Source organism: Nansenia antarctica, assembly GCF_963989245.1.
Source record: "Nansenia antarctica genome assembly, chromosome: 10".
NCBI lineage: Eukaryota > Metazoa > Chordata > Actinopteri > Argentiniformes > Microstomatidae > Nansenia > Nansenia antarctica.
Genome location: NC_137680.1, coordinates 13,607,168 through 13,619,667, shown reverse-complemented (window position 1 = coordinate 13,619,667; position 12,500 = coordinate 13,607,168). Strand labels below are relative to the sequence as shown.

The 12,500-nt window shown below is 44.7% G+C and overlaps 1 protein-coding gene across 4 annotated transcripts in view; it reads right to left on the bottom strand.

Annotated features, from left to right (window-relative positions):
• Window positions 1-12,500, bottom strand: part of rspo2 (R-spondin 2) — a gene marked incomplete at both ends in the record, with an annotated part of 59,887 nt that overhangs the window by 34,448 nt on the left and 12,939 nt on the right. The gene's annotated exons all lie outside the window — the stretch shown is intronic.

Sequence of the window (12,500 nt, the reverse complement as noted above, 5' to 3'; positions counted from 1 at the left end):
TGGTCTAGTGGATAGTGAGTTGGACTTGGGATCGGAAGGTTGTGAGTTCAAATCCCGCCTGAAGCCACACCACTACTAGTGTGCCCTTGGGTAAGGCACTTAGCCCTCAGTTACTCCAGGGGGAATGTCCCTGTAATTCATAATTGTAAGTCGCTTTGGATAAAAGCGTCTGCTAAATGGCAAAATTAATTAAAATTAAAATTAACATTACAGAGTTAAACCCGAAGGCTGAACACGGGAACAAGGCTGATTCAAAACACAACGGGAGGGTTTTCCCGGCTATAGTTTAAGCCGATACATTTTTGGATTAAATCATAATTTCAATGGATGCCGCTCCATTGAATTCAACTGTGTGTGGGGAAAAACCAGCATTACATGGCTGGGCAATATCAAGACGTTTTCAACCGCCACTTGTGGATTGTTCCTGTGTAATATCTGCTGTCTGCCGCTGCAGCACTAGTGCAGCAGATCTCAGTAATAGTATCAGCATTGTATGACTTGGCTCTGTCAGAGAACTATACACTGTATGACCGCCACTGGTTGGTTGTTCTTGTGTAATCATGGTTAGGCTTAATCTGCGCCGTCTGGGAATCCAGCCCAATGAGAAGGGCTCTATCAGAGTCCTACTATAGGACTTCTGGTTCGTCTTGTGTATGGTATGTAGCTGCAGCACTAACACATCAGAGTTCAGTAATAGTACCACAGTTCTACCACGGTGGTCCTCCGGCACTGCGGATGGCCTCGGTGGTGAGGACAAAGAGGTGAACTTGAGGCAACACACTCAAAACCAGCGAGAGAAGAAGAGAAAAAACCTCCCGACAGTTGAAAAGTGCAACGCTACAGTATAAACAGCACAGCACAGTAATAGATATGTCAGCAGGAAATCTGACTGATTCAACAATTTGTCATTCAGGCAAACTTTGGTTCCCTCCTCCGTTTTTTTGTTGTTATGTCGATCGCTATTGAATGTGAATATATCGCATTAATTCTAGTCAGAGCGTCGTCGCGTTGAGTCGGCCCGACGAAAGCCTACAAAACCGCAGTGACTGGGCCCGGCTCGGGTTGCCTTGCTTGCGGAGGACAATGGAGCCAGTAACAGCCCGGGTTCCGTTCCGTAATAACCGTCTCTCGATGTAAACTCCTCAGCGATCCCACCCCCCACCCCCCACCCACACCCCACCCCCCCACGTTTACAGGAAAAATGTCCTTGGGGCGGCATAGAGCACGATCACTGCGAAAACGAGACGAGAGACACCGCTATTGATCGGCGCCAAGTCTTAAATATCCCAGGCCAAGATTGGGTAACGGCTCCGAACCGGGAGAGAGAGAGAGAGAGAGAGAGCGAGAGAGAGAGAGAGAGAGAGAGAGAGACCTACCACAACGCCTAATAAAGAAAGTTATCATGTATGGAAGTGAGGTGCGGGGGGAGGGGGGGGTTGAGACAGAACAGAACATGTCTCTGATGCGTTGGCCATGAATCCACATATTACATTTCTCTCAAAATGGACTGGGGAGGGGGGGGGGGGGGGCAGCAGTTTGTAACCATGTGAAAACCCAGCAAGCGGAGATGTCAGTGACTCAGTGTTAGACAGACATCATGGGTTCATTCTTCTCCACAGCGTTGAAATAGAGTACCAGTAGGCTGCCAGACAGACTACACTCTGTCTTGGAAGAGTGGGGGGGGGGAGTGAGAGAGAGAGAGACAGTGAGGGAGAGAGAGGGGGGGGGGGGAATGGGAGACGTAGAGGGAAAGAAGGACAGATAGAAAGAGAGAGAGAGGAAGAGAGGGAGCGAGAGAGAGAGAGAGCGAGAGATTAAGTAATGATCAGAGTGTGTCTCTGAGCGACTCCAGGGAAAAGGCTCAGTATGACACCTCATCGATCATGTACAGATTAGCGTTTGCTCGGTGGGCTACAGAGCCACGCTATTCATCACAGAGGCTGGTGATGGCTCATCTCTCCACTACACGCACACACACACACCCACACTGAGAGATGACGAGAGAGGCCTTAATATGTCAGAGAAAACGCTTTTCAGATAACATATAACATAGCGCATCCACACAGTACATCCATTTAAATTACGCCATATTCCGATGTTCCATGTGGATTTAGAATGACCATAAAACATCCCAATCCAAACATGCCTTCCTCTTTCCCTCAACTTCAGGGGCCTTAAACCTGCTTCTGTCTCGACTCAAACTGGCAATGAAAGCACAGGGAGTCAATAAAGCTTCATTTTCAAAGATAACAATACCGCAGAGTAATGATATTCCGGGCGACTAGATATCATGCTTTATTCCGTCAATCTCTCTGGTAAAGAGAAAATAAACCGGGGCCATTTTCCTAACCTCACCGCATCATCATCATGCATTTCTTTAGCATACACAGTTTGGACGTGTTTACAGTGAGCTGACATTCACAGCAAATTGGCCAAATGTACTACTCCCCACCCCCGCCCCTCCTTCCCCAACCCCCAACCCCCCCCCCCCTCCTCCGAACATGATTATTAGCACAATGCTGAGAGACGTGGAAACAAGGCTTGGCAGAAGTTAGGAGTTGTGTCGAAGAAGCTGGCGAGTTCTTTTCCCCTTCAGAAGAATGGGCGATGTCACAGGGGGAGGTTAATGGCGCGGCACTAGGCTATATCACAGCGCTATATCCCATCTTTCGTCATCTCGCCGGTTTAGCCGCCTCCTCTTGATCTGACCGGGTGGCGCTTTTGGCTCATCTCCTTTCATGGTGGGTAGAGCAAGAATGTGTTTACTATAAACACCATTACACTGCGCATGTCATTCACTGTGTTGTCTGATCAGTCACGCCCATTGGTCGATCGGTCGTCAAGCACATAGTCAGTGCATCGCCTCATCAAATCTCTGGCTCACAGTCTCTCCTCTCGCTCTCTCTTTGACTTAGTCGAACATTTGTTTTTGCTCGTTGCTAATCTTGCAACACATGCTGATTGAGGCTAACAACAGCATGCACCGTTCGGATCCAGCGGAATCCCACATCCGACAATTATGACTGGAAAAAAAGAAACGAGGGGGAAAGGGAAGCGAATGCGAGTGAAACATTTTTGGGTCCTGCTCACAGCGAGACGTTTGGATCAGATCGAGTGTATCTGGAGAGAGGGCCTTCTGAATGCAGCCCACAGGTATGCTAGACGCGAGGAGGAGGCCATGATTCAGTATGTCTGGGGCAGAACAGTCCAACTCACGTTCTACTCTGCTGGGAGGTGGGAAGGGACCATGTTTGGCTACGTTTCACCTCGATCTGTCCATTGCCAACTGGTTTCAGGCATTCATCAATAAAACATAATACACAATTGGTTCATCATAAAAAAAGTGCTAGGTCTACGTTTTCTATATGAACTCAAACTGAGAACTCAAAAACACATATGAAACCGATCTGTATCGAGCTAAGAGAAAACATTAACTGTGTTGTTTCCGTGCTGCGAGACTCCACTACAAGCATTGTGTGTCGGTTCCGTCTGTTTTATGAATGCCAGACCACAATGTTTCACTGAGGCAGCAATCAAAAGTATGAGCCATTCTATCGACGGTAAACAATTCGACGTCGTGATATAGAGGTAGACATGAAGCATGACAAGACTGTCCAGTCATGCCAGCTCAAAGCCACATGACTCTCAGAGCGGAGTAAGGGCGTACGAATGACAATCAACAAGTTCAATCAACAAGCTCTCTAATTTCATGCGTACATGCAGCTGAATATCTAGGCGTAACATGAGTTAACATAGCCTACGGTTCCTCTAACTATGTTCAAATCATGTCAAATTAAAAATTAAAAAAACACACAAAAACAAAACAATAGCAGGTATTTCTCGAGGTGTGACAGCGAGAGACAACATCAAGCCAGTGGGGAGATAGGCCTATTGCAGACTGATCAGACAGACATCTAAGAAGAAGAAGACTCCCAGAGAAAAGCCTTTGAAAGCCATGCGACTCAGATGTGTAAACAGTTACCGGAGAGATAAATAGAGAGAGGGGGAGAGAGAGAGAAAGAGAGAGAGAGAGAGAGAGGGAGAGAGAGAGAGAGGGAGAGAGAGAGAGAGCGAGAGGGAGAGAGAGAGAGAGAGAGAGAGAGAGAGAGGGAGAGAGAGAGAGAGAGGGAGAGAGAGAGGGAGAGAGAGAGAGAGATTAAGTAATGATCAGTGTGTGTCTGAGCGCCTCAAGTCACACTAAAGAGCAGAGTGATCAAAGTGCGTCGGTCTGGCAGAATTTTTGGCTTTTTGTAAATTACAGCATTTTAACCTAATTTGGCACCAAAGTATGCTTTAAAACATAGCAATAGTATTTTGTGTTATGAGTTATGGCGCTGGCCTGTTACTGGTACATAAACTGTTTTTAAACAGAAGATAAATTCAAAACCGACCCATCAAAATGCGAACCATATTTTGACACATGCTTGCATGCTCTCTTTTTACAAGAAACATGCAGCGTCTCCGTTTTTTTTTTCTTCTCTTTAATCAATCACATAAAACAGAAGTGACCAAATCATACACAGTAGCCGGCTGGAATGGTCATTGTGAAGCCATGGACCTGGTCGCACACACCATGTGTTTCAGACTGTGTGAGATGAAAATGCGAGCACATCATTAAAAACGCCTCTCCCACCCCAAGATAAACCAATATAGTTTACAGTTTCAACCACAGAATGAATATTACTTAAAACAAAACATGTCCACAGCCGCCACTTCTGACAGATATCTAATGATCCCTCCGTGCCTGAAGTATTGTATTTACAAAGGCCAGGGTTGCTTTGAACATCACTAGAGAAGACACACCGCAACATCTCCTTAGTGCAGAGTCCTCCACCAGTAGACAAGACACATATTACAAATAATTTGGAGTATGACGTTTGACGTTAAGTCAAGATGGGCTGAGATAGTCACGGGTTCATATTTTTCTCCTACCGGTACCACATGAAGAATATTCCTTTAAAAGCTCCACAGCCACAAACAGACAATCTAGCTGTTTGCGGTAGAAAGTGTCAAGAGTGAGAAATGTAAAGAGACAGTTTATAGTCGACACATATGAACTGGAAGTAATCTGAAGTGAAAGATCATCCATTGTGTTTTTTCCATACTCTTTATTTGAAGCTGTTTTTCACTATTTAAAGGGATGGTTCAGCCTATTTTCATGATTAGGTGAAATATCATGTTACCCTGAGTCGTCCCCATAGGCCAGTAGTGAAAAGCATCTCTGGTTCTCCATTCACTACTTTTCTACCACAGCAAAGGCTAACAGTTAGCAGTGCCCTCTCCAATAGACAGGATTCCAAAGCACTTAAGTTAGCATTGTTGAAATTACATGCAAACATCACAACTGGCCTATGAGGACAACCCAGGGTAAGATATTTCACCTAAACATGAAAATAGGCTGAACCATCCCCCCTTTAACAAATTCTGTTCAAATTTTTCTGGGAAGCGGAAAGTTCTACATTTCAACTGTTCTTCAATTGTTCTCAACCAAAATCTCCATAATGTTTCTTGATTTGTCTCCCCTGACAGTCTGAACAAACTGTGTGGTTAAATCTTAAGGACAATATTTAAAACATTCAATGTCTGCAGACTAGGAAATGAAAGCAGATCACATCCAATTCAATCCAAACTGAGAGGCCGAATGTTCTTCCAATAGAGTTAGTGATATTGTGCCCTGTTCCAGAGAGAGATGAATTCTCATTCACTCAGGTGAATACGACGTTTGGTCCTCCATTCAAGCGAAACAACAGACTCATAACATGAGGCATGACGACATGTTTGGAGCGTGGCGCGTTCATTCACCAGGGCAGCAGCAAAGAGCAGGGAGGTTGGTTTTGAACCCCGTTCAACAGCAATTAGGGCCTGAGTGAGATCCAGCAGAAACCTGGTCTGTCTCAGGTACGTTTAACGACTCCGATGCAAGCGTGACGGGCGTCGCCCTCTGCTGCCAAAGCCCCACATGCAGGGGATTGTGGGGGATTGTTGGCCGCGGCCAACCACCTCCTGCCTCTCACGCACTTACCGTTCTCCATGACATCATACACACTGACTCATTACAACTTGTGTGCAACTTTAAACCATAAAAAAGGGCAAATTGCACATCATTTTTTTGTTTTGTTTTATGTGAGGAACTTTGATTGTTCCCTGTAGGAAATCGCACACAGCGCTAATAGCCCCTCCTCCACCCTCTGTCGGCCCGCCTGGGATGGAAAAGTGAACTTGCCCACATCACTGCAGTAAGGCTCATGTTGTGTTTATTCTGTTGTGCATTATGGGATGTCATGAAAGGGCAGAGGAGGGTCTCTACGGAGCCGGGAGCGGTTTAACCCCTGAGCCATTCTCTTTCATCATGGGATATCAAGCTAAGACAAAATAGACAAGTAATAAATGATCTGCATCAAAACTCACTCAGGCCCTGATTAATTGCTGATGTGCATGTCTATGTAAAGGAGGGAATTAATGGGAGACATTTTGACTAAGAAGCTATTCTCATAGGTCTCCAAGGGGCTCTTGTATTTAAATCTAATATCCCTAGCTATGTAGCCAACCAGTTGTGATGTTTGCCAAAGTGTGTGTATCTATGTATATTGATATATATATATATATATATATATATATATATATATATATATATATATATATATATAATAAAGACATTATACAGTACCAGTCAAAAGTTTGGGCACACCTTCTCATTTAATGTTTTTTCTTTATTTTTTATTTTCTACATTGTAGATTAATACTGAAGACATCAAAACTATGATGGAACACATATGGAATTATATAGTAAACACATTTGTTTAACAAAACAATGTTTAAAAATGTTTTAGATTTTGGATCCTTTTGCTTTTTTAGTGGTTTTCTCCCACATATTCTAGAGAAGAGAATGCTGGGCGGTGTTCACAGTTTCCTTTTCCACTGACACACACACACACACACACACACACCAAGCTGATTGCCAAGAGCGTGCAAAGCTGTCATCAAAAGCTAAAGGTGGCTTCTTTGAAGAATCTAAAATATAAAACATATTCTGGTTTGTTAAACACGTTTTTGTTTACTACATAATTCCATATGTGTTCTTTCATAGTTTTGATGTCTTCAGTATTAATCTACAAAGTAGAAAAAAATAAATACAATAAAAAATAAAAAATAAACATTGAATGAGAAGGTGTGTCCAAACTTTTGACTGGTACTGTATGTATATGTTACGGTACATGTGGGAATACGGTACATGTGGGAAAACTAGGGTTAGGGTTAGGTGCTACGTCGACTTGGTACATGCTGGCATGTCTAACCCTAACCCTACCCCTACCCCTAACCCTAACCCTACCCCTAACCCTAACCGTAGCACCCTAGCACCTAACCCTAACCCTAGTTTTCCCACATGTACCGTATTCCCACATGTACCGTAACATATATAATACATTTAAATAATATAATATATAATATATAAATATATTGGCTATATGATGACCATGCCAGAATTAAGATGTAGGTCTATTACTTTGTTCTTCATACATTGATACAAACGGCTAGGGGACATGGCAGGGAAACCTCAGGCCTCGCTAGCTACAGTACATAGCCGCAGCCTGGTTAAGGGAGGGACTTCTCCTCTTATGTGGTGAGAACAACATTCGCCAACAGAACTATATATGTGTACTTTTCTTCATAGCATCGAGGCGATTATTGTCTCTTTTTTCGCCCTCAATGATGGTATAAGCTTACTGTGATTCGGTTAAAGAGAGAAAAGCCACCGCCCCCGGTAACCCCGTGGTCCTGCAGGATGCTGCCTGCCTCGCCCGCTACCCCTGGGCGCGAGAGAGATGCGGGACACCATGGCAACCGCCAACAGACTGGCCTCAGATCGAACTGTGAGAACCGACCGCTCTCTGGATCTTTCTCCCGACCACGTAACCCTGGAGGGCTTACTGCAGCAGCGAGAGGCTGAGGAGCCAATTCCACACAGTAAAACACTCAGAACCGTCCGCCCACCAATGTTAACCAGCCCCCAGAACGGGCTCAACATTGTTCTAGCTTGTTAAAGTCGGTACATGGAAAACGACATCAAACCGCCCACATTTTAAGCATATGACTTTATTTGTCATGGTTCTGGAAGTCACACTTCTCTCAAAAATTAGAAGGAAAAAAAATAGCAGAGGTGGGGATAGCTGGGGTGTCGGGGGTGCAGGGGGTGGGCACACCAGCCTTATGCGCTGAAGGCACATTTCGGTTGCAATTTAGCAGAAAATATGTTGGACTCGCCTCTGACTCCTTTCCAGCTGGAAATAGTCAAGATTTAGGATCTCTCTGTGTTTTGTTTTTTTTCTTCTTTCCAAGTTTACTTTAACAGATCGTACTGTATGCACATGTTTATAATTTAGGACAATCTTGCTGCTTATAATGATTTTGCAGCATGTGTCTGAGCAAACACATTTTGTTTTCAGACTTATTAGCTTAGCCAATGTGTTCCCTGTGACACAGACCCAGCAAAGGCAAAGGCAGGCGAGGAAAGATTTGAGCACTTGAAAGGCGAGAGATCTCTTGCATAGCAGAGAGCATGGGTACAACAGGCAGCAATGTGAGTGGAACCTACTGATTAAAACAGAGAACAGGAGGACGGGGTTTTGTTGCACAGCCTAAAGCTAGCATGTGCAATCATTTCCATGCACCATAAGAGGTCAAATTGTACATTAAGTTGTCCCTATAACTGTGTATAGCATAACAGCTCAACTTCACAAACTAATACTGTACAATGTTGTTAGAAAGTTGTTATTACACTACACAGGTATAGGGGAAAACTTAATGTAAAGTGTTAAATATCATACACACCAATAAAACGACCCCATCTTCTATAACGTACAGTAACAGTAAAGTCTTTGGTCTTTGAGTAGGTACAACCACTGACTCGATGTCCGGTAGTACAGTGTCCCCATTGAACAGCGTATTCCTTTGAATCGGCCTCCTTCACTCAATCACTTACTTGAATCAAACGATGAGTCATTCAATTTTACACTTATTCACTCTTTCTCTCTCTCTCTTTTTCTCTCTCTCTTCTCTGAAGTCACCTCCCTGACCCAGCCCACTCAATCCTTAAAAGCTTCCCATTTCAGTTTTGACAACTCAAACTGTGTCACAACACTCGGCCTGAGCGGAATTTTATTGATGTCCTTTTCATGAAGAGGCACTTGGCCTTTCGTTAATGAAAAACGTATTTTTCCCGCCTGAGTGACTCATATTCACTCCCTCTGCTATACCGCCTGCACAGTCGTACAGGGCCGTTGGTTTCTCAACACGGTCATATGAACCCCTTAGAAAAACGTAACCCTGGCCATGAGTGTTTGATCATGCTCTGTATTGCTCCATCTATTTGACACCGTCCATTCATTCCTCAACACTGTACGAAGCCTTCAATCCGCGATGCGTTTCAGACACAATCTGGAAACACTCTTCGGACCTTTTTCACCCATCTGTCTAACTCCGCAACTCTGTGCGGGGTTCCTCCAGAGCTCTCTCGCCCCATCGTGCACTCATATCCAAGTCTAAAAGGAACACTCCAGGTTGGTTCACATTCGTATTAATTTTTTTATGATGGATCCTGACTTAAGTCTCATGTACCGGGTCAAATCCCACATCTGGATATCCTCACGTGAAAGAAACCTCGTTATTTCCACTTTTATGAAAATGAAAAGGGGGTTGGGCGTGACCTCGTGGCGTGGTATGTGCTGTGGTCGTTTCCCACGTTTCATCAAATTGATGGACACCCAAATGAGAATAACCCTGACCCATTAAAGAACAGTAAAAAGAGGGAAACTCTTGATAGGCTAGCATTATCCGAACTTAAATAATCCCACGGAGAGAGCAGTCAGAATGCATAGAACTAGAACGTTGATTTGAATAAGAATGTCCGTTGTTCTATGAATTCTAATTCCATGGTCAGAACTAGTTTGATGCGGTGGAAAAGCACAACTGTCACATAACATAACATCCAATCCATGGGCTGTGGTTCGATTAATGGATTTACAGTGCAGTCACTATAGTCGTGAAAACAACTGCAATACAGTTCAGCCATTGAACACATTACTTTAAAAAGCATGGCTGTTTTGATAGCTTCATTTAGTAACTAGATTAAACCCTTGATTTATTGAATTACATGAGGTACGGAAGGGTACAGCAGCTCCTCTGTTCAACATTGGGGCCAGAGCACGCTCTCAATTACTATCAATCCGAATAATCTTGCTAATAAAGTTATTAGCGTTGTGTGGGATAGCTTTTCACAACATCTTCCTCCATACAGGGCAGGCTGTTTATATTCCTAAATGGTAAATGGACTGCACTTATATAGCGCCTTATTCCAATGCACTTTACAATGGTTTCTCATTCACCCAGTCACACACCAATCATTGCCCAAAGACACCTAATTATTTAATTTTTTAAATAGAGTGATTATTTGGGCCGAACTTCAGCCATCGTTTGGGGAACTCTGCCACGGAGGGTCGTAGGTGCGAGCAGGTGTTACAGAGTTACAGTGTTACAGAGTTTACAACACTCTGCACTGGAATCCCTGGGGGGAGTTCATCTGAGTCATCACTCAGGATGGACTTTATCACTCTGTCTCTGGGCAGGCACTACGAGACAAACATATGGTTCATGTTGCTGCGCCAGCATCTTGTTCTCTCTCTCTCTCTCTCTCTTTTTTCCCCTCTTTTTGAGGGAGAATCTCCAAATATTTGGTATTTTCCACGCCCTGAATTCAAGCTGCGAGTGAAATGTGTTTTCCCCTCTTGCTCTTTCTCCTTTCAGAAAAGAAGGTGTGTGTGTGTGTGTGTGTGTGTGTGCGTGTGTGTGTGTGTGTGTGTGTGGAGGACGTGATGGCTCAAATTAGCACACCTGTTGGTAATTTATCACACATAAACCTCACACCTAATTTTCACACCTGTAGCTCAATGTGGTGGGAGTCCAGTAATTCACTGACACACACACACACACACACACACACTGTTTAGTGTGGCTGAGCCGTGGGTACGCCCTCCCCCAGTGCTACAGGGAGAGGGACATCACCGGCAGTGGTCAGTGGGCAGGGCAGGCGTGCTTGGCATTGTTGCACCCCATGTAGTATGGCCCGTGTCTGGCCGGCATGTCGCACCCCCCCCCCCCCCCCCTCCCCCCTCCACGGCCCTAGCAACCTCCACAGCTTTGAAACATCTGAAGACGAATGTTGAGGGTGGATATGATTCTTCCCCCCGCCAGGAAGTACAACAACAAAGAATCCAGAAGGTTCTAATCTCTTCGAGGTGTCAAACGCAAAGAAAAACATCCACCCCCCCCCCACACACACACACACACACACACATATATACACACACACACACACACACACACACACACACACAAACTACTATATGAAGTCACACCCCCACCCCCCCCACACACTCTCCCCTCCATAGGAGTGAACATGAGCCCATGCCACACAGTTCTACCTCATTAACCTTTTAACAAGATACAACCTCACACCCCCCCGGCCCTGGGGGGAGATCTGAGGTGATCCGCAGGGTCAAAAGTGGAGCACTCCGCGGGAGGTGGACGGCTAAGACATGGTCTCACTTTCACACATGGTCCGCGACACACAAGCCTCAACTTCAAAGCCTCAGCCAACCCGCCCTCCCCTCCCAAAACTATGGCTGGCTCCAATATCCACAGACACTATACACAGGTCTCTCTCACGTGAGACTGAAACTCACAGCTCCAACCTCGCTCGGTCCTGGAAGCTAATTGAGGGCTGTTTCTTATAAGACGCCTGGAGATCTCTTCCTATAGAATTATAATGAGGGCCGATGGCGTAAAAACGTCTGTGGCGTTTGACACTACTACTTCTGGGATGAACTGGTTTACCTAGTAAACCCCCTTCCAAGTAGTAGAGGCAATGTGCTCATGATGGATGTCATTAAGGCTGTTTAGTTATCTCCAGGTGTGACCTGTTCTAATTAGAGGCTACAGCCCTGCTCCACTTTGCTGGGTGCGGTACGGTGTGTGCAATATGTTACAATTAGTATGGTGTGAGTGGAGTGATTACTCCAAGAAAGGATTCCAACTGCACCCTAAGTATGTTTTTGATGACCCACTATCACCACATGCATTCAGGAGGTCGCTCAGTTCACCTGTCAATCACGTTTAACTCAATCACCGCAAAAATGAAGGTCTGGTTTTTACCGAATTACGAAGGTCTGGCATTTACCGAATTATAGCCCCAATACATCACTGGAAAATACTGTTCAACCAAAGGACATTACCTTACTCATTAGTTGTCCAATAAGTCATTCGAGTGAATCAATAGTCTTATTCCTGCCACTTAAATTGGATTAAATATGAGGATAGTTTTTACCAGAAGCACGAATGTCTTTGGTTTCCAAAGACTGACTCTGAGGCTAGGGGTAACAAAACATTTGAATACAAAAATCCAGAACGTAAACACACTCACACCCACCCGCAAGTACACGCAAACA